The following is a 23982-nucleotide window of genomic DNA, read 5'->3' on the forward strand; positions in this document are numbered from 1 at the left end:
TTGACCAGTCCAAAAACTTATATGCAGTGAAGCAACAGAAGTTAGTTATATGCCATGGACATTGACAAACAAATGAATTTTTAGAAAGCTCGGACCTCGTTAACTTCAATTTTAATGCCCTATGTTTTTCTTTTATGCTTTTCTTAGTTGAAAGTTCAGGCGTGACATATAATGGCTGAGCAAGACGAGTGCATCTGACTTGGGGGGTGCAATTCTGGTATGGTAGGTGCACTTGCAGTTTCTTCCATTCTAGCTTAGACGTAGGTAATTTCCATATTGAAGGCCAGAGGAGTTGTTCTTCAGGTCCTTCACTTCAGAGATGTCTTATTTATAATATGGCTGATATTGGAGCGGTGGGACCAATTATCCAGGGAAGGAGTCATCGCAGTGAACTACAGCAAATAGAATTTCTGATTTGCATCCGTGGTTAGGTTTTATTTTCATTTATTTGGTTTGTTGGGGGAAATTACCAGTTATGTCCGTCCATAAGTAAATTAATACATATTATAGCAAATTCATAAAATATTACTAATATTAGTTAAATTCTATCAATGTTAGCCAATTAGCTATTTGCAACCAAAAAAGGTTAAATATTTTACTTTCTTTTGAGTAGGTGTTCTTGGAATAGGAGTTTGAATCTTAGTTTTGGGATGATTTAGTGGACTGTTAAGGTGGTTTGAATTTAAAATTCGAAGTAGAAGAACATGGAAAAAGATGAATGTGTATCATTTGTGTAGTATCTATCATGTGTATCAAATGTATATCTATGTGTACGTATGTGTGGATACACGTGTGATATATATTTGATACATATATTGCTGACGAATTTTTAAACTCGATTTTAACTGAGTTTTGATGTCAAATCAGCCCAAATCATCTCCAATCTTGCTCAATTTTTATTTATTGCCTCATCTGTATGTTTCAACTAATTCAACCTATGCCCATTGAATTTTTTTTTTTTGCCTAATTTTTTAAATATTGTGTATCACTGGTAGTGAATTTTGACTCCAAAGTAGTCTAATTCACCTTCAAAATTGTCAAATTTTGTATATTGTCTTATCTATGTATTTTCAATGAATCGTACAATGCACATTAAGAATTTTTTTTGCCTATGTTCTTTTAATATTGTATATCATTGGTAATTGTATTTTTTGGCTATTTTTGGTAGTATAACGAAATTTTGGTAAATATTGTCTTTTTTCGGTACGTTCCCGTAAGATTTCCTTTTTATTTTGATAAGGTAAATAATATTATTAGCAATGGAAATATTCCTGTATACAAGAGGTATACCAAAAAGTAGAGTGTCTACAACAAAACATTCTCTACAGAACACCCAATCATCTATACAAATATGAATTTTAAGGGTGCATCAGAAAGCAATCAAAGACATAAAGCTACTCCTTAAATGAACAAAATCATTCTCAATCCCTTCAAAAGTTCTCTTATTTTTCTCTTTCTACACGACTTACATAAGAGCTAACGGAACAATTTTCCTTGGCTTTTGTCTTTTCGCCCTACATCTACCATCCTAACTGTGCTTGCCATCACCCATTGAATGCCAAAGAAATTCAAAACACCCTCCACAAACTCGATGCCACTTTGCGATGCACCAATGGATGATCAACTTTTTCACCTGAACATTTATACATATAACACCAATTGACATGACTACTGTTTTTCTTCCTCAGATTTTCGCTTGTTAGAATCACTCCCCTTGCTGCCAACCACGCGAAAAAGCACACTTTCCTAGGTATCCAAATCAAAGAATATGGAAAGTGTGCCTTTACTATGGAAGAAAGATTTGACTGCGAACAAACCGTTACTCCTCAACGCCCATCTCCATGAGTCAGTGTTGAAGTATGGCCTGCTTTGCCTGTAGAGTAATTCCAACAACCTTTGAAACTCACCCACCTTCCAATCTTGCATGTTTATCCTAAACGTGAGGTCCCAAAGTACTTCTCCCTCATGCTCCATGTAAAATTGAGAGGACTATCAAATTCTTTTGATTCAGAACTCTGTGCACATTAGGGAATAAAATCCTCAAAGATTTCTCACAACACCACTTGTGATTCCAAAAGCTAATTCTTCTCCTATCGCCAACCCTAAAGCTAATATGACCACTGAAATTTTCCACCCCTTCATTATTCTCCTCCACTGCACCCAAATGGAATTGTGATGGCTTTAGTCCTCCATCCCCCTTCCATTGAATTATACTTCTCTACTACTTCCCTCCATCATGCGTGCTCCTCCAAACATAATCTCCATAGTCACTTCCTCAACAAAGCTCTGTTGATACTCTTAAGATCTTTCACCCCAATCCACCCTTTTTTTTGGCATTGTAACAACTTCCCAATTCACCGAGTGGATCTTTTTGGTGTCATCCGCCGTATCTCGTAAGAATTTCCCTGAAGCCTTTCCAATTTTTCCATGACTCTTACTAGTGCTTGCATCAACGGTAAATAGTAAGAAGAGGGATAAAGTGCTCTTAATGAGTACTTCTTTTTCACCCTACTTTTGCCATGCTAGCCTTCTTTTAACCCTACTTATAACATGATTCCATATTACAATATCCTTGTGCGAAGCACCCACATGCAAACCTAAGTAGGTGGTAGGTAAAGACCCTACCTTATAATTGAACACTTGTGCTTACTCATTGATGTTAGCTACCTAGCCCGCTGGTAAAATCTAACACTTACTGTGGATGATTTTGGACCCTGACACAATTTGGAACCACACCAACACCTGCTTCAAGAAAGACAGCTCATGCATATATGAATCAGAAAAAACTAATGTGTCATTGGCAAAGACCAAGTGTGTAACTCTTACACTACATTTCTCCCCGATCAATGCCGTGAAGCCTCTCAAAATCCTCCACCTACCGCCCTATCCATCATCTTACTCAGAGCTTCCATCACAAGAATCTAAAACATGGCGGATAATAGGTCCTCTTGATTGAGACTTCTCGAACTACAAAAAGCCAAAGGGGCTACCATTAAGAAGAACATAGAATCTAATAGTGGAAATACAACTCTAATCCATCTCCTCCATCTTTCCCCAAATCCCTTTATTTGGTTGTTAAGCATAGACTTCTCGGTTAATGTAGAGTGAATAGATTAGTCATTTCATGAAATCTCTCTTGTAGTTCAATTATTGTAGTTTGTTACATTATGCTCCCTTAATGGTTGATCTCTTGGAACCATTAGCTCAAGGTTATTAAACCAATCTTTGTTGGGCTTCATTAGCAAATGGCTACTTTTTGGGGATAATTAGTTTTATTGGGAGGTTTGAATTTTTGTTAATCTTTACTGAACCTTTATGGAAGCATGTTCTCATTTGGGTGAGAACATTGTTTATAAACAAAAGGATATTAATATAGTAATTTAAAGTCAAGCTGAATCTACATTTGGTTCAAAATAAGTTGATCACTTCACTGATGATAACATTCAAGATGGTTTCCCCTACCCCAAGTCCAATATGACTAGTTTGCAGGTTTAGATATCAAGTTTTTTATCGTATTTGAGTAATTTAGCTCTATTATATTCGTGGCATAAGTGGGAGCAGTTCCCTAGGAGTGGAGTTTGCCAAGGTTTATTTTGAATGTTAGAGATCTTATTATTTCTCTGATGCTGTTCTTCTGGTGCTATGTTTTTGCTTAACTTTGTAGTAAAAGGGGAGTTGCTTTGGAACTTCCAAAACTTTGTAAATGTGCTTCGACTCTCCTAGGCATGCACCTTTCTACTTCACGGGTGACTGAGTGCAAACATGATTTTTCTGAAGGTACCAAGACCATGGACATGTTTGAGGCTTTTCTAGGCATAAGTCTACTTGACGTGGATGTGATTTGTTTCGTGTTCATTTTTACACTATTTGTAACTGTGGAGGAACAATCACTATATCTGAAATTTTATAAAGTAGGGAAGTAGGATAGTGATTTGTGTCTGACATTGATAGTAGCAAAGAGCAAAATTACTATTTCTATGTAATAGAGCTGCATTCAACCCAGAAGAAAGTTGTTAGACTGATTCATGGCTGAGTTGTATATTTGTTTCCATGCTTCCTCCTTGATATTTTGTCTTTGCTGCCTGTAGAATTTTCAGTAGCTAAGTTCATATAGAAGTTTTGCTATTAACATGTTTGCTGAAAATGTCACGATCCAAAATTCCAACCAAGGGATCGTGATGGCACATAATACTACTTGCTAGGCAAGCCAACACTTAATAATAATAAGAGATATAAAATTAACATTAAATATTTTAATTACGTAAATAAAGTAAAACTCGTAAATTACATAACAAGTCTAAAGCAATACAACCATCTAATAACCTTACAAGACTAATGTCACTGAGTACATGAGTTACTAAGAGTGCCAAATACAAAATGTGAATGAAATGTAATACTGTCTGATACAAGAAACAATAATATGGAGATTGAAGGTGACTCCGGAGTTTGCGAACATGAATGCAGCACTACCTCAGGTCTCCCTAAAATCCAAGTTGTGCTCCATTATGAACACTGCTAGGTCCCACACCAGAATCTGCACAAGAAATGCAGAAGTGTAGTATGATTACAACCGATCCAATATACTCAATAACTATCGAGCCTAACCTCGACGAGGTAGTGACGAGGCTATGATAACACACTTACTATATAAATCTGTACACTTAATAAATAATAAAAATAGCAAGAGAAAGAACAATAATAATAACATGATTAAAGACGAATAAAAGTAAAGGGAGAAATAACCACATTTCTTGAATAAGAACAACCAAAAACCTTTCTCGGCTGCTTAAATCAACGGAGATAAAACAATATCCGAGAACAACATAGCCAAACCGAAATTTATACTATGGCGGGTCAACACCAAAATTTATAACACATATGTTGTGCCACACAACTCGATCCAACATACAAAAAGTGTTGAAGCATTAACCTGATACCACAAACATAATAGTATTTTGACGAGCAACCCGAGGCTCTATCATAATAATGTAGCAGCAACAACCGGATCCCATTATAACAATGTAGCGGTAACAACCCGATCCAACATGCCAATTCATATGGAAACACCCAACATGCAACCAAATATGGCAAAATTCACAACATACCATAAAAGAGAACAAATACGTATAATTCATTAACAAAAGATGAACATGAGCAAGATGTGATACCAATATCCAAAAGCTGGTCTCACACATATAACCCAACAAAGACTCCAACAAGTTAACACATGAACAATCAAGTAGTCATACGATCCAACATAGTATAGGAGAATAAAGCATGAAACAAGTAAAGAAGTAGACCAAGTAAAGGCATGAAACAAGTAAAGGAACGTAACAAGTAAAGGCATGTGACAAATAAAGGCATGTAGCATGTAAAGGCATGTGACAAGTAAAAGCACAGAACAAGTAAAGTGCATATAATAATTAAAGGTATGAAATAAACTAGGTCTACTTGAATTTAGTCAAATAATATTCAAACAAGTTAAAACAAGCTTAAGGAACCCTCCTAATACGATTTTCTTTTTTATCTTTAACATATTTGAAAAAGTTAACAAAAATTCAACCCGAGACCTTTTGATCGAAATCCGAAATCAAGACCAAATTTTGATTGCCCGTTCATCCCCGAGTCTAAATATATGATTTATTTTGAGATTCGACCTCAAATCAAGGTCCAAATCTTTAAAATTAAAAATCATAAGTTACTACTGTTTACTCTACGAGTTAGATTTAGTGATAAAAATCTATGAAAAGAAATCAAAATTAATAAAAAATAAGTTAAAGTTACTAACCCTTGAAGTTGGGAAGAAAATTCTCTCCAAAATTGCCTCTTAGTGTAGTCTAGGTCTAAGAAATGGAATAAAATGAGCAACTCCCAAAATCCCTTATTTTTATCCAGATGTAGATATCGCAATTGTGACCTAAGCTTCACGATTGCAAAGCTGGAGCTTCCTCCCTATGTGTTGCAAAGCGAGCTAGCACTCACAAATGCGAGCCTCCCATTTTCGAGTTGGCCATCGCAACTGCATTGACTGCAGCACCAACAACCTCAAATCTTTCCAAAACGGCTTGAAATGTCACGACCCAAAATCCCACCGCAGGCGTCGTGATGACACCTAGTCTCTAAAGCTAGTTAAGCCAGTTACTAACAACGAATAAGCCGGTTTTAACTATGATAATTTGAAATAGAGTCTAATATGAATACCAAAACAAAAGCGAAATAAGCCTATGCGACAATAATCATAACAACCTCCCAAGATTTGGTAATACAGAGTAACAAACTCTAGTTGAATACATGGAAAAACCTCAAAGATTGAAATACAATATTGTTCAAATGGCAAGCTGACAGTACAACGAAAGGAAAGGACTCCAAGGGACTGCGACGACCAAGCAGCTCTACCTGGAATCCTCGCGATCAATAAGCTAACTCTGTCCGGGTCCGTTATCTCCAATACCTGGCTTTACATAAAAATATACAGAAGTGTAGTATAAGTACACCATAATCGGTACCCAGTAAGTATCAAGACTGACCTTGGTGGAGTACTGACATGGTACAAGTCAAGACACCTACTACTCAAAATAACCTGTGCAGTATAAAAGTATAAAGCTAATAATGGAAAGCAGGAATCACTAAATGGCAACAAGAATCAACATATGATATAAACAATAAAGTAATATGAACATTGTGAAAGTACCATTGAAACCAAATAAGGAAAACAAATAACAACCAATTAAGTCAAGTCGCTCTAGCACAAGTTTCACAACGAAATTTCTCCTAGATACCTCATCTCATAGTCACAAGTCACGGGTCTCAAACCACCATCATATGCTCACGACACCTCGTGCCCACATTTCAAATCACAACCACACGGACAACTCACGTGTCAATATCTCAATACATAGGCTCTCAATCAAAATCCGCTAGGCATGGTCACAGGCTCAATAACACAATCCGCTCGGCATGATCACATGCTCACAATTAAAATCCACCCGGCATGGCCGCAAACTCAATATCAGAATTCGCCCGGCATGTTCACATGCTCAATATCAACGTGAAAGCAGATAATGCAAGAATACATGGGCATGAACAATCAATGTCACATTTCATACTCCTACACTAGGATAAGTGGCATGCTACGATGTATGCTTGTGCGAGTGTATTATTATATCCCAAGTCAACAAGTAATATCAAAGACATCGAGTAGCTCTTCGAAGCAACACAACAAGTCATGTAAAGTGTATGACATACACAAGGAAAAACACACCATCGCACGGATAGCACCAACAAAATGCCCCCTGGCCATCACACATCATCCCTGATATTACTACCCTTATCTCTCCGATAGCCACCTGTATCACTCCACCTTGACAATAACGTTTGCCACCTGTATCACTCTGGTAGCCACCCAGACCGCTCTGTATAATAGCCACCCTTATCGCTTCGCCCGGACAATAACACAATAGCCACCCGTATTACTCCGTACACACAACAACCGTGAGATTCCACCCTAATGCCCCGCATAACAACAACAGTGAAATGCCACCCTTATACTCCGCATAACAACAACCAAAAACATGTGCAAACATCACAATAACACAACATATCAACTCGTACCACAAGTGCCCATAGGCCACAACCTTTCAAAAGATGCAACAATATCAATATTTCCACAACAAATAGCCCATGACTCAAACACAATGCGACAGAATCTCAATAACAACTTAATGAACGAGAAAGTAACTCAACAAGGAAAAATACCCTCTTTTAAACACAATTTCAATTAAAATAGATAAATGACCTTCAATAACTTTAACTTCAATTAATTGCTTAAGCATAAACTCGATAATGAAAGTATTTCCATGAAATGACAAACTTCGAATTTTAGTGTATGAAATAGGCTAACAATTGAGAGAGACAACACGAACTAGCAACTATGTCTAAATGCATGAGAATAACCCGGCAATAAAAAGATATCATGTAACAACGATTTCAATTAAGAGTAACTCGACAATAAAGAAGTCACATAATGATAAAAGAGGGTAACAACTTCAAGTAAAGCATATAAGAGTAAACTTGACAGGTAAAAGATGTGACATATAACGACAACTTCAAATAAAGCATGTGATAGTAAACATGATAATTAAAAGATATAACATGTGCTAACAATCCCACATAAATACATGAAAGAAGTCTAAGAGTCTAAACCAGACGATTTCCACATATAAGCCTGAGTATGTACTCGTCATCTCACGTACACGGCTTTCACATGACATAAATTAGCACAAACGACTCAAATCCTTAGGGGTAGTTCCCCCACACAAAGTTAGGCAAGACACTTATCTCAAAGAAGCCAAACCAATACTCTAAAATGACCTTCTTGTGTGAAACAACCCTCGGACTGCTCAAATCTAGCCAAAATAACTTAATATCATAAATAAAAACCATAGGAAATAATTTCGGATAACAAAGTTTCGATCTTTAATGAAAACAAAAGGGTCAACCCCGGGCCCGCACCTCATAACCCGACAAAATTTATAAAACCCTAATGCCCATTCCGATACGAGTCCAACCATACCAAAATTATCCAATTCCGACATCAAATCGTCCTTCAAATTATCATTTTATATTTTTGAAAGTTTTTATAATAATTCCCAATTTTTTTCAACACAAATCACTAATTTAATGGTAAAAACAAAGATGAAATCATGAAATATAATCAAATCCGGGTGAAGAACACTAACCCCAATCCAAAGCATGAAAATTTCCTCCAAAATCGACCAAAACCGAGCTCTCTAACCCCAAAATTGATAAAATATCAGAAGTCCTCGAAATAGAGTACTTTATATTTCTGCCTAAGTATTACATATAGCGATCGCGGAATTACCATCGCGATCGCAGAGACAAAAAAACATTAGGTGACAAAATGTTATTCGCGAATGCGATCAACGAGTCGTGGATGTGACACACAACTTGCAGCAACTACGCGAACGCGTAGAAAATCATGCAATCGCGGACAACAAGCATTTGATGCCCCTTCCAGCTTTCCCTTATGCGAACACGGACCACAGACTACTGGAACTTTGCAATCTCTTACATAGTCGTGTCCTCGAGGAACAAAAATGCTGAGCTCTCAGAATCACTTCACGATCGCGAAGAACAACAACCACACTAGAAACCAGCAACTTTAAAGCATGAAGAAATGGCTCGTAGCCCATCTGAAACACACTTGAGGCCCCCCAGACCACGTTCGAAGAAACCAACAAGTTCCAAATACAATACGAACTCGATCGAAGCCTCAAATCAAATCGAACAACATCGAAACTATGAATCACACCTCAAATTGAACTTAATGAACTTATGAACTTTTAACTTCTATAACTCACGTTGAATCATATTAAATCAACTCGGAATGATGTCAAATTTTTCATGCAAGTCCTAAATGACAAAACGGAGCCATACCAACTCCCAAAATTGAAATTCGAACTCGATATCGACAAAGTCAACTCCCGGTCAAACATCTCAACCTTCAATTTTCCAAATTTTGCCAAATTCATCAAATCAACCTAGGGACCTCCAAATCCAAATCCGGACATGCGCCTGAGTCCAAAATCACCATACAAAATTATTGGAATCATCAAAACACCATTCCGGAGTTGTCTTCACAAAAGTCAAACTCTGGTCAACTCTTTTTACTTAAGCTTCTAAAACAAGAATTATTCTTCCAATCAATCCTGAATCATCCGAAAACCAAACTCGACCACACACGCAAGTCATAATATATAATAAGAAGCTGCTCGAGACCTTAAGCTACCAATCGAGACACTAATTCTCAAAATGACCGATCGGGTCGTCACATTCTTCCCCTCTTAAACAAACATTCGTCCTCGAACGTGCCAAGAACCATTCTGTAGTCAACAAATCACTAAATGAACTCACCATACATTCTCGCTGGTGATCCCACGTCACCCCAATTCACATAGGCTCGACAACACAATCTCAGCTAAAGATTATTCCTTCCACCCACACTGATAACCTTAGAACCAGATTTCTCACCATCCAATCATTCCCAAAAGACCTGATTCCCACATCCACACACGGTACAAACCTCGACCAGATGCAACGACTCATGCACAGACCCACAAGGTATAACCCCACGACGTAATACATTACACAGATGCCCATAATAATAACTCTGACCACGATAACTGCCCATAACCAAATCCAGCACCGGTAAATAATCTCATAACAGCTAGAACCCTATTCCAAACCTTCACAACCTTCACAACAATGCAATAAACATGAATATCCCATAACCAATCACTCAAATCAACAAGTCACACCTAACGCCACCTGGGCACACACCTCTCAAGCTAAAACCCAAGAAGCACTATGTGAATACGACTGTATATGCAAGGAGAAACACACAAGAGAACTATTAAACAAGCCCGACGAGCACAATTCCCTAACAGTACTATACTACAAATCAACTCCATAAGGGAGAATAAAAACATATGCACTAATCACAAGGATCTCATCCTAATATAACTCCACCGCAGCACGTATCCCATTTCAAACATATCAAACCATATGAAAACGCGAGGGTCTTACCCTCAGCTTTGAATCACAAGTAGAATACACCTCACACCAACCGAAAACTTCCACTAACTCAATTCCGCGAAAAAAATCACCACATGTAACGGACTTCCCATATTGGTAGAGCACCTAAATCACAAATCGTAACGAAACCATCCAAAAATCATATCAAAACTTACCGTAATGAGTAACATAAAGTTCAGTCTAATCTTATAACTCTCAATGGTGAACAAAGCAAAACGATAGACACGGGCTACCACTATAGAATCTCCTAACAGTGGTAAACGCATAAGCAGAGTACAAGAATCACGAAACTCACCCATATGTGAAGTAAGATAGGAGGACTCACCCCGATAAGTAGAACCGAATCAAAATAAGAATTATGATTCTATAACAAATTGAAACCATAACTGTAATGACATCATCTGGTGCAGCAGCCTCAGCCCTACCATAGAAAACATATCAACAGGTCGGGCCTCCCCTTCTAGGGCGCCCTCTACCCACCTGTCCTCCACCCTTAGCTGGCTTTTTAGGTGGAGTAGCAATTGGAATGGAGCCCATAGCTTGAGTGCTATAATGAAATTAACCTCTCCCGAGTTCGGGACAATCTCTCATGATGTGCCTAGTATTGCCACACTCATAACAACCCCTTTGCAGGAGTTGCTGCTCATACTAAGTCTATGCCGAATAACTGGAATAACCATTGTGGGAACCCTGTGCAGGTGGTGCGCTAAAAGATGGATCCCCTATATGAGTACCCTGACTAACTAGAGAACCATGAATAGTCAGAAGTAAAGAGTGGACTGCTCTAGCTGTGGTGCATGCTCCCCTCGGCCCCGGCCTCTCCTAACTCTAGTAGGGAGCGCGGGTGTTTGCTCGGATGATTTGGTAGCGTGTCCTTACCATCTGTGAGAGAATATAGATACAAAGGCACTAACTTCGAAATCAACAAATCCGTACGACAGGAATGAAAGAAGTGGAATTTTCCTAATAGTTCTGTAGCCTATCAAATATAAGTACAGACGTCTCTATGCTAATCCGCAAGACTCTACTAAAATTGCTTGTGACTTGTAGAACCTATGAACTTAGATCTCCGATACCAACTTGTCTCGACCCAAAATCCCACCGCAGGCATCATGATGACACCTAGTCTCTAAGAATATGTAAGCTGATTACTAACAACGACTAAGCCAGTTTAACAATGATAATTTGAAGAGTCTAATATGAATACCGAAACAAAAGCGAAATAAGCCTATGCAGTAATAATCATAACAACCTCCCAAGATTTGGTAATACAGAGTCAAGAACTCTAGCGGAATATATGGAAAGACCTCAAAGATTGAAATACAATACTGTTCAAATGAAAAGTTGACAGTACAATGAAAGGAAATGACTCCAAGGGACTGCAATGACCAAGCAACTCTACCAATCCTCACGATCAATAAGCTAACTCTACCCGAGTCTGATATCTCTAATACCTGGCTCGCCATATATGCAAAAGTGTAGTGTGAGTATACCACAATCGGTACCCAGTAAGTATCAAGACTAACCTCAATGGAGTAGTGATGAGGTACAAGTCAAGACACCTACTAGTCAAAATAACTTATGCAGTATTGAAGTATAAAGCTAATAACGGAAAGCAGGAATCAGTATATGGCAGCAAGAATCAATATATGATATAAACAGTAAAGTAATACGAACACCATGAAAGTACCATTAAACCAAATAAGGAAAAAAAATAACAACCAATTAAGTCAAGCCGCTCTAGCACAAGTTTCGCAACGAAATTTCTCCGTGATAGTAAACATAACAATTAAAAGATATAAAATGTGTTAACAATCCCAAATAAATACGTGAAAGAAGCCTAGGAGTCTAAACCGGTCAATTTCTACATATAAGCCCGAGTACGTACTCGTCACCTTGCGTACACGGCTTTCACATGACATATTTTAGCACAAACGACTAAAATTCTAAGGGGTAGTTACCCCATACAAAGTTAGGCAATACACTTATCTCAAAGAAGCCAAACCAATACTCTAAAATGACCTTCTCATTTGAAACAACCTCCGGACGTCTCAAATCTAGCCAAAATAACTTAATATTATAAATAAAAACCATAGAAAACAATACCGGATAATAAAGCTTCGATCACTAATGAAAAGTAAAAACAACCCAAAAAGTCAACCTTAAGTCCGCACCTCGGAACCCAACAAAATTCATAAAACCCAAACACTCATTCCGATACAAGTCCAACCATACCAAAATTATCCGATTCGACATTAAATCGTCCTTCAAATCATCATTTTATATTTTTGAAAGTTTTTGTAAAAATCTTCAATTTTCTCCAACTCAAATCACTAATATAATTGTAAAAACAAAGATGGAATCATGAAATATAATCAAATTTGGGCAAAGAACACTTACCCCAATCCAAAGCATGAATATCCCCTCCAAAATCGCCCAAAATCGAGCTCTCTAACCCCAAAAGTGATAAAATATTAACGCCCTTGAAATAGAGTAGTTTATATTTCTGCCCAGGTATTATATATTGCGATCGCGGAATTACCATCGCGATCGCGGAGACAAAAGGATATTAGCTGACAAAACATTATTCGCGAATACGAAAATGAGTCATAAATGCGAGACACAACCTGCAGCAACTACACGAACACGTAGAAAATCATGTGATCGCGGACAATAAGCATCTGATGCCCCTTCCAACTTTCCCTTACGCGAATGTGGAAGACATATCGCGAATGTGGACCACATCCAACTGGACCTTTGCGATCGCGTACATACAGTCACGTCCGCGATGAAAAAAACACTAAGCTCCCAGAATAACTTCGTGCTTGCAGCTTCATCTTCGCGATCGCAAAGAACAACAACCGCACTAGAAAGCAACAACTCTAAAGCATGAAGAAATGGCCCGTAGCCCATCCGAAACACACACGAGGCCCCCGGGACCCTTTTCAAAAATACCAAAAAGTTTGAATACACAATATGAACACACTCAAAGCCGTAAATCGTATCGAACAACATCAAAACTACGAATTGCACCTCAAATCGAACTTAATGAAATTACGAACTTTTAACTTCTACAACTCGTGCCTAATCATATCAAATCAACCCGGAATGACGTCAAATTTTGCATGAAAGTCCCAAATGACACAACAAATCTATACCAACTCCGGAATCGAAATCCGAACTCGATATCATCAATGTCAATTCCCGATCAAACCTCTCAGCCATCAGTTTTCCAATTTCGCCAAAATGCATCAAATCAACCTACGGACCTCCAAATCTAAATTCAGAAATGTGCCTAAGTCCAAAATCACCATACGAAACTATTGGAATCATCAAAATACCATTCCGGAGTCGTATTCACAAAAGTCAAACTCCGGTCAACTCTTTTCACTTAAGCTTCTAAAATAAGAATTGTTCTTCCAAATCAATTCCGAATCATCTAAAAATCAAACTTGTGCACACATACAAGTCATAATACATAATACGAGGTTTCGCGAGACCTTAAGTCACCAAATAGAATGCTAATTCTCAAAACGACCAGTCAGATCGTTACACGAAACCAATTCGAAACTCATCCGAGCCCTCGGGTCCCCATCTAAACATTCAAACAAGTATATAAAACTCATACGATCTTGATTTTAAGATCAAGCATCAAAATAATATATACAATCGAGAATCAAACATTAAAACTCAAAGATTTTCAAGTGTTTATAAGGTCAAATTTTAACTTTCAATAATAAGTGCCAAAATGGCCTTGGGTCATCCGAAATTCCAAACAAATATACGTACAAATCCAAAATCATCACACAAAATTACCAAAATTTTCAAAACACCGATCCGAGATCATTTACCATGAATGGACAGTGGTCAACTCCAATAACTTTAAAGTTTAAAAATCAAGAATTTCTTGCCAAAATAGATTTAACTTTTCGGGAATCAAAACGAATCATAAACACAAGTCGTAAATCATCAAATGAAGCTATTCAAGGTCTTAAATCATGAAATGAGAAGCTAGAACTCAAAATGACTAATCGGGTTGGTCATTCTCCCCCTTTAAAAGAAACTTTCATCCTAAAAAATATATAGAAATGTACCTGAACTGAGAAAGAGATGCAGACTCGAACTTAGACTCCCAACTAGCCTCCTCGGTAGGTGACCTTTCTAAAGAACTTTCACGAAAGGAATTTCCTTAGACCTCGACTTTCGAACTTGCCGATCTACAATAGCTACCTGCTCTTCTTCATAAATCAGATTCTCATCAATTTGTGCTATGTTGAAGTCTAGAACATATGAATTATCTTCATGATACTTTCGGAGCATAGAAACATAAAATACTAGATGTACCTCTGCTAGGCTGGGAGGCAATGCTAGCCTATAAGCAACCTCCCCAACTGTCTCTAAGATCTCAAATGGGCCAATAAACTTTGGTCTCAACTTACCGTTCTTCTCAAATCTTATCACGCCCTTCATACACGAAATTTTCAAAAGTTCCTTCTCGCCCTCCATATAAGATATATAAAGGACCTTCTTGTCCGCATAGCTCTTCTGCCTATTCTACGTTGTCCAAAGATGATCCTGAATTAACTTCACCTTATCTAAGACATCATGAACCAAATTTGTACCCAAAATCAAAGCCTCACTCAGCTCAAATCAACCAATGGGATAACGACACCACCTACCTTTTAAAGCCTTATACAATGCCATTTAAATGCTAGACTGATGGATGTTTCTGTAGGCAAACTCCACCAATGGTAGAAACTGATCCCAATGGCCTCCGAAATCAATAACACAAACTCTTAACATATCTTTATGGATTTGAAGAGTTAGCTTGGATTGGCCGTCCATATATGGGTAAAATATAGCGCTCAGCTCAACTTATGTGCCCAACTCTCGCTGAACAACTCTACAAAAGTGCAATGTTAACTTTGTGCCACAATTTGAAATGACAGAAAAGTACATACCATGCAAGTGAACAATCTCCCTAATGTAGATCTGAGCCAATCTCTTTGAAGTGTAAGAAGTCATCACTGGAATGAAATGCACGGATTTAGTCAACTTATCCACAATGACCCAAATAATATCATACTTCCTTAAAGTCTATGGCAATAAACCACATAGTCAATAGTAATGTACTACGACTTCCACTTTGATATCACCAACCTCAGAGACAAACCACTTGATTTCTGATGTTCATACTTCACATGCTGGCAAATCAAGTACCCTGAGACGTGCCCAAAAATATCTCTCTTCATCGTCCGCCACTAGTAATGCTGCTTCAAGTCACAGTACACCTTTGTGACACCTAGGTGAATGAAATACCTCGAAATATGAGCCTTCTAGAGAATCAAGCCCCTCAAACAATCAATATTTGGAACACAAATCCTGTTACACCCCATGTTTACGTACGTAAAAGTATGTCGTAAGTCAACTAATGTAAGCTCGAAAATAAGATCATATTTGAAAGCATATAAGGATAGTTAATCATGTTACCTTGGAGATTAAAAAAATTTAGATCATGAACAACAAGTACCTAGAGGGTTTGAAGGTTTACGAGCTAAATGAATGTTTGAGCTGCTGTTTCAGAGGTCTAATGCATACTTCTTCTTGATCTCGAAGCAAGGGTTGCGTTCACGAAGGTATGTGGTGTTTGGACATTTGTTCATTGCATTCGCAATATGGGGTACTCATTCGTGAAGTCTTGGAGGAGGCAGTTCTTTGCGATCGTGAGGGTGATTTCGCGATCGCGTAGAAGGGCAGGCAGGAAATGGGCACTAGGAATTTGTCCTACACATTCACGAGTATGGCGTCACGTTTGCGTTGGGATGGAGGAGTTGGTCACCGCGTTTGTGACCAGTGCATAGCATTCACGAAGGGAGAGTTTGGCAGCTAGGGAGTTTGGTCTTCTCGATCGCGTAAACTTTCCTGCGATCGTGAAGAAGGGTCGTCTGGGCAGAGTTGAATTTTTGAAGAAAATCTAGAATTTGATATTCTTGGTTTTGACCACAAAATTGGACATGGAATTGGGATAAATTATATATTTGAGTTCGTGGTGTTATGGGTAATGTTTATCTTCAAAAATATTCAGAATCCGGGCACGCGATCCTGAGGGTTGACTTTGTTGACTTTCGAGCGGAGTTGGAAATTGTTATAAATTAATTAATTATGAGCATTGCAGTATATTTTATTGGTTTTCATGTTGACTAGTTTCGGATTAATGGGCATTGGTTTGAGGTGTTAGAGAGGTGTTGGAGCCAGTTATGGATCATCAAAGCAAGGTAAGTCTCCTGTCTAACCTTGTGAGGGGGAAACTACCCCGTAAGTGTTATTATATTTATTTTCTACTAGTTGTGGGTGCCACATAGGCATGAGGTGCTGAGAGTCCGTACGTAGCTAATATCAAGTTTATGTCCAAGTAGACTTAGGACTTTATCATGCAATATTTGTATTATTTGAATTCAACTTGTTAGTCTAAGTACCTAAGATTTATAAATGAAATCTGATCAGAGATCATGTTAGTTCCAATTTCATTACCTTGATCTGTATGGCAAGAGTTTTGAAAATAGGTAAAGGTTATGATTACTTTACGTTCCCATGGTTATATTACAAACAAGTAGCCCATAACTCGATAAGTTTCTTCTCTTCCCAGGGATTGGGCCAAACGCCTCGGTAGTATATGTATTTATATGAGATGCATCCATAGATCAGGCCGTATTACCTTGGTAGTGCGTATACACGACTATATAGATTTGGCTGAACGACCTCGACATAATTCATGCGTAAAATTGCTAAGAGTCCAAATACCCACGAGATTACCCCTTAATTAAACTTGGGAATTATGTAATATATTCTCTTTATGACCTAAGATCGGATATCTTATTGATGGTTCCTATTTGTTGAGATAGCATATGGCCTTTGGGGACATTTAAACTGTTAATATTTGTTAACGACTTTCGTTATCAATTGTTCCTTATTCTATTGATCCTGTTGTATTTCATGCCTATTTATGATTCCTTCATTTTATTTATTGGACCACTAGTATGTGTCAATGTCGATCCCTCATCACTACTTCTCCAGGGCTAGGCTAGATACTTACTGGGTACACGTTGATTTATGTACTCATGCTTCACTTTTGCACAAAATTTGCAGGATTTGACAAGTTCATTTGATGGTCATCTTGGCGCGTAGACGCAGCTGCTGAAGGGACTTTGTGGTGAGTTGTATTCCATGCTACGTGTCGCAACCCACAGAATCTCCATCTTATTTATTTACCTTATCTTTTCTATTTTATATTCTAGACGGATGTTGTATTATTATTATGACACTCTTTAGTAGACGCTCATGCACTTGTGACACATGGTTTTGGGTTGTTCCAGAATTCACTTATGGTTTGATTTACATTGACACACTGTTACTTTATATTTTATCCAAAATATATGTATCTACGATTTTTAATGCATTACATTCTTTATCTAATAAGATTCATAATTTCAAAAAATATTAAAATAAATAATTAAGTTGGTAGATCACCATTGGCTTGCCTAACGACAATGTTGGGCGCCATCACGATCTATAGTGGGTTTTGGGTCGTGATAACTTGGTATTAGAGCTCTAGGTTCACTTAAGTCTCACGAGTCATGAGCGAGTCTAGTAGAGTCTTGCAGATTGGTACAGAGACGTCTATACTTATCTTCAAGAGGCGACAAGATTGTTAGGAGTACTTCCCTTATTGATTCATCGTCGTGTGATTTGATTCATTGAATCTTATGCCTTCATTTCCTTCCTACTCATTCTTATACGATGTCAAGCGCTTGTTATCAATTGGGCATCAAGGAGTTGTAGTGTTACTGCAGAGGTAGTGTAGGATGTTTCTCTCTGCATATTCGAGTAGGCTATTATCATTGCCTTATGGAAGGGCGCTCTATCATTTTTGCCTAGTGCTAGTATTGGCTACGGTTTCGAGGCTAGGCATAGTGTTTATGAGGTTCATGCGTTGTTATCACACAGTGTTGGTGTGAATGGTAGGGAGCTTATTTATGTGTCACATCATTAATGATTCGAAAAGAGGATTACTTAGTTCATGGTTTAAAGGTTCGACATTTAATTCCATTGGGATAAAGGCAATTGGACTATAGATGTTCAGGCCTTGGTTGACGGAGTAGCAAGACTTGATATTTTCAAACATGGTGGAATTCCCATTGTGGTGTGGTGTAGTCGTCCTTGTTGGAATGTAGTAAGGCTCATTGGTGTTATGGTCTCCTTTGAATTTCCTTCGGGGAAGAGTGTTATGGAATGGTAACTAAGAGGTGGTTATTATAGATGGCAATGTGTCGCGTCTTCGGGGTCGGATCGATGCTTGCCGTGTTTATGTCTCGAGAGGGATGATCTTTAGGGAGGCTTAGAGTTGGTGGCAATTTATCCGTTCGGGTCCTGCGAAGATGGATTATGATTTGAGGCAGTATTTTAGTGGGGAAGGAGGAGGAATGACATGGTGGGAGGTGTCTCGCGGTGGTTGAATTGATAGCAGGTCAAGTATGAATAGTAGAGGCTGAGAAGTTGCTTAAGAAGATGGTTTAACCGAAGTGGGAGTGGCATAGTAGCATATGGATTTGGTGATAGGATAGCCGCATGCTTTGGGGAAGTTTAGAGCGATTTGGGGATCATGGTGGACAATGACTAAGTCTTTAAATCTCATTTTGGATGTTGGCTACTATACTGAGAAAGGTAGAATATGACGGAAATGAGTTTACTTGGAATGGAGAGGTGTGTGAAAGATTGATTATCATTTGGGATGCAACATGACTTCAAGTTTTGAAATGTATAGTTGGACCTCAGTTGATGCTAATAGGGAATGAACAGACTCTTACAACTTATGGACGAGCAAGGGATCAAGAGGGTTACTGATTTCGTGGTAGTTGTAACCATGACAATTTCATTGGAAGAAGTCTATATAGAATTACACATGTGGTCTATCTCCTGTGGGAAGGCTAGCAGTTGCATGATTTTTGATAAAGTTCCTAGTAAGAGTTCTACTTTCTATCCAACGGGAGGAATGTACTACGATGCAGCTTGGATCGCTTGAAGAAGATGGTACAAGTGTTAGGAGGTCTAATGTGCGATCGTGGCTAATAATTCAGAATGTTTTATGAAAAGCTTGACAAGAGATTTTGAGAAATTTTGGGGTTAATTGAGAAGGAGGAGTTATTGTAGGTTCTAGATTTATGTGATCGTAACTTAAAGCTAAGTGAGGGAGCCCACCGTCCACGATTGGGTCACGTGGTTATGTGCTTGTATAGTTTCTGATTAGTGGTATATTAGTGGATTAGTTATGACAAGAAACGAAAAACATCAAGGGTAATTCGGGCAAAGGACTTGAGGAATGTGTGCTGCATTTCGCCTTATCGATTCAAGTGCAGATTTTGGGGATGACTTAGAGTGTATGCTTTTTTGGGATGGGATGTACAAGGAAAATAATTCATCCGGTTGCTTCCTTGGGAGTGTTCATATGCTAACAGAGCACTAGAGTTTTGTTATATATTCGGGACCAGGTCACAGTGGGTGACTCTCAACAATGGTTCTAGTGGGTTCATAAATTAAAGTGTGGTGTCTAAGGATTTTGGGTTCATTATATGGATAAAGACTGGGTTTTGCAGTAGGGTGTGAAGAATACTTGGAGAATTTCGACATTATCATTGGGTCTGCAGTGCAGTGTTGGAGCAATAAAAGAAAACAACTTTGAATTCGTAGAAGATCTTTTAGAACATGTGTATCAGTTGGAGATACTATTGAGTACGCGAGAAGGTTATGATATGGCTTATGGATATTAAGACGATGTGGTCTCGTGATTTGGGTCACTCAGGGTGAGTGTTGTTTGAGGTCCGTTGTGTTTAAATAGAACTATTATTTCCAAGAAAAGTAAAGAGCAAATTAGAATAAGTTGAGTCAGTTAGTAATGGCTTAAATCAGCATGGTTGTGGAAATGATCAATTCCTTCAGTATGTTAAGATATACAGGTGATTTGTGGTTGTACGTGCGGGCTTGACAACCACTGTAATTTGATTGATTTGGAGTTATTTGATTCTGATGGTCTTGTTATGTGTAAATGGATCCCACAAGAGTTATGGAGGTTTATACTCCGACTTGAGGTTTGTATTTTTTGTGGTTATGGGAATTCGATTACGTGTTGCAATCGTTCTTTTGAAATGAGTTGAGTAGAAAGGGTGAGGTTTGTATTTTTTGTGGTTATGGGAATTCGATTACGTGTTGCAATCGTTCTAGCTGATGAAGTGTTTATTCTATTGGTGGTTTAGGGGTTATGATGAAATTATTGTACTCTCGCATAGCATCATGATAGGTGTAGTGAGCGATATAGAAATTGGAATTTAAGGATCAAGGTTGTGGTTCAGTGTTGATGAGAATATCACAAGTTCGAAGGAGCGGGGGAGGATTTTAGACGTTCAGGGTATGCTGACACTATTTTCGGGTAACCTGTAGATGTTCTATTTTGTGGTAGCATTGTTGGGTCAATAGCCATTGATGTTCAAATTTTGCTACCTAGTGCGGAAGGTTGTGGGAGTATATCCAAGGGAAGATTGTCTAAGTGTGACGTGTTAGTCATTTGATGGTTAGAGATTAAAATCATGTATGGAGTTTCTGGTACTGTCTCTAATGAGGGAGTTTATGCTTGAGGGGTGCTCTATTCCTTTGGTTGTGGACTGTGAGAGTTTATTCCGGATTCCGGATTGGACGATTGCTCGTGTGTGTCATGAATAAGGTCATTTTGGATCTTTGAAAGGTTATTGGCTCAGTATGGGATGACTAGAATCGGTTTGAGGTCCGCTGGTAGATCTAATGTGGATGCATGCCCTACATCAGGTTGGATATGTTCCTTCGGCATAGCATTGCTTGTGGAGGAGTCTTCGGGTGTTCGATGTTATTCCTGTCATTAGCTATTCTATATAATACTCTATTATGCCACGAGGGTTGTGAGACGGCTTGATTATTCACACATGTGTTATGATCCCGTGTAGGTTGTGGAGTTATATGAGCAACATGGCTCTCGAGATGCAGGTCGTAATGGTACCTTAGCCGTGCTTGGCATTTTGTAGCGCATGGCGCTATCTATCTCTCCAAGGTTGTGTTTACGCACTTGGCATGCTTGTGATCAATATTCAGGCATTTTGTAGGTATGAAAATTCTGTATCGGTAGGTAATTCCTTATAACTTGTTATGTGTCGATCGGGTGGCACGCTGCCACGAGTATGATGTTTGGATCGGGTTGCACACTACAGCGGTATCATTCGTGGATTGGGTTGCACGCCGCGATAGTGAGATGTTGAGTGTGGTTCCTTATACTTATTTTGTGTGCCTTGTATATCATCTCTGAGATAGGTTCATAACATCTGTTTGGCCGTTTTATTCGTTACGCAGGCTGGGTGGTTCTATGCTAGAGTTTGTTCTTCCTTATGGTCAGCTTTGAGTTTATCTTGTTGGCGCATTGATGGTTTCATATGAGATTTAGATAGTGTTAAGGTGGCTTATTTCCCAAGCAGCTTGTACTGGGTGACACGAGTATTGGACGTGAAATCAATGCGATCAGATTTATGTAAGGTATATTAAAGAGAAAATGTCATTATTTAGCACAAAATGAGGTAATGGTTCTTTCCAAGCGGAGAGATTGTATGGTCCCGTGATTTTTTTACTCAAAACCCGAAAGCTCGTAGTGCCAAGTTAGGTATATGTGTTAGAGATTTGTAAAAGCGAGCCGCGGTTCGGACCCTTTGGATTGATTTGTGCATTAAAAAGTTAAGGAACAATGTTTTCCAGAAAAGTACGTTTCTACGGTCCATTATGCGATCGCAGAATAGCTATGCGGACCGCATAGTCGCCGCAGAGTCATACAGTTTGATGGTTAATTTGAGGTCAACTATGCGGCCAATTATGCGATCGCATAATCAATATGTGGGCCGCATAGTCATCGCATAATCCCCTTGGAATTTTTGTGAGGGGCAGTTTTGCGGTGCATTATGCAACCACAGAATAGGTGTGTGGGCCGCATTTCTGTCGCATACCCGGGCAGTTTGTTCAAGTTTTTGGGGCCATTTTTGCGGTCCATTCTGCAGGCCGCATGTCCATTATGCGATCACAGATCGTGTCGGGGATCCTATTTTCTAACTATTAATACCCGATCCTATCCCATTAAAAATACCCCATTAGACCCCTTTTAAGATATTCTTCTGCAAGAAGAGTGATAGGGGAAGTTCTAGAGAGAGAGAGGGTGATCTTCATCAAATCCCCACTCAATTCTTGCCTAAACCCTTGAAGATTATCAAATAAAATTTGTTGGACCTTCACCCCAAGAGGTAAGAACTTGAGCCCTAACATTTGGTTTGGAAATTCTCACTAGAATGAGTAATTAACTTGGGGGTTCATGGGTATAAGAATGGATTTTCTTGGATGCATAAAAGGTAATAGGGTATGGGGAGGTTGTGAACTAAAAAGATAGCAATTGGGGTGTAAAATGATAGAAATCTCTCATAAAAGGGCCCTAAAATCACTGTGCACACTTAGTGCTTGATAATTTACTTAAATGAGCTAGAATCTTATTCATGTCTCTAATTCTTGGTTCAATTTGTAACTTTTATAAAAATAGATCGAAGTTACTAGGAAATTCCGGAATTTATTATAAGGATTTAAGGAAAGCTCTATTGAGGTATGTATGGCTAAAACCCCTCCTCTTAGAAATTGAGCCTCCATGGTGCCCGTGCAATTGTTGTAAGTCCGAAATTTGATTGATGTAGTACTTGTTATGTCAAATGAATTGATGTTATGAAAATGTATGTGGAAGGTGCTTCTCCATGTGTTTAATGTGTTATTCTTTGTAAATTGAGGATATGTGGAGAGCATGAACTATGTGTTAAATGCCTAAATGTCAAGTCAAGGTTACATTGTGATTAATATGCCGAACTAGATGCATTCCTCTCTATGCTTATAACTTAAATTGCTTTTGTATGTGCCTATGATCTTAAATGGCAAGGTTAATGTTGAAAATGAGAATAATGTGAAACGTGAGTTATGGAATGTGGTAATTGTGGCCCCAAGTGCCTATGAACTAATACATGTGAAACCAAATATTAAAGTGAGATGATTAACGAAAAAGGGTAACGTCTTGGTAAGACGACTTAGCCGATCGGGCCGTGATCTGACGCCATGTTATACACACATGGTGGTAATGTATTGATAATTAAAACTAGAAAGTGAGAATGAAATAAGGGTAACATCTTGGTTTGACGGCTTAGCCGATCGGGCCATGATCGGACTCCGCTCAAGGAAGCGGTGTTATTGGGGATGATGATGCAACAATATGGAATT

The sequence above is a fragment of the Nicotiana tabacum genome, chromosome 6, assembly GCF_000715075.1.
Source record: "Nicotiana tabacum cultivar K326 chromosome 6, ASM71507v2, whole genome shotgun sequence".
In the NCBI taxonomy this organism is placed as follows: Eukaryota; Viridiplantae; Streptophyta; class Magnoliopsida; order Solanales; family Solanaceae; genus Nicotiana; species Nicotiana tabacum.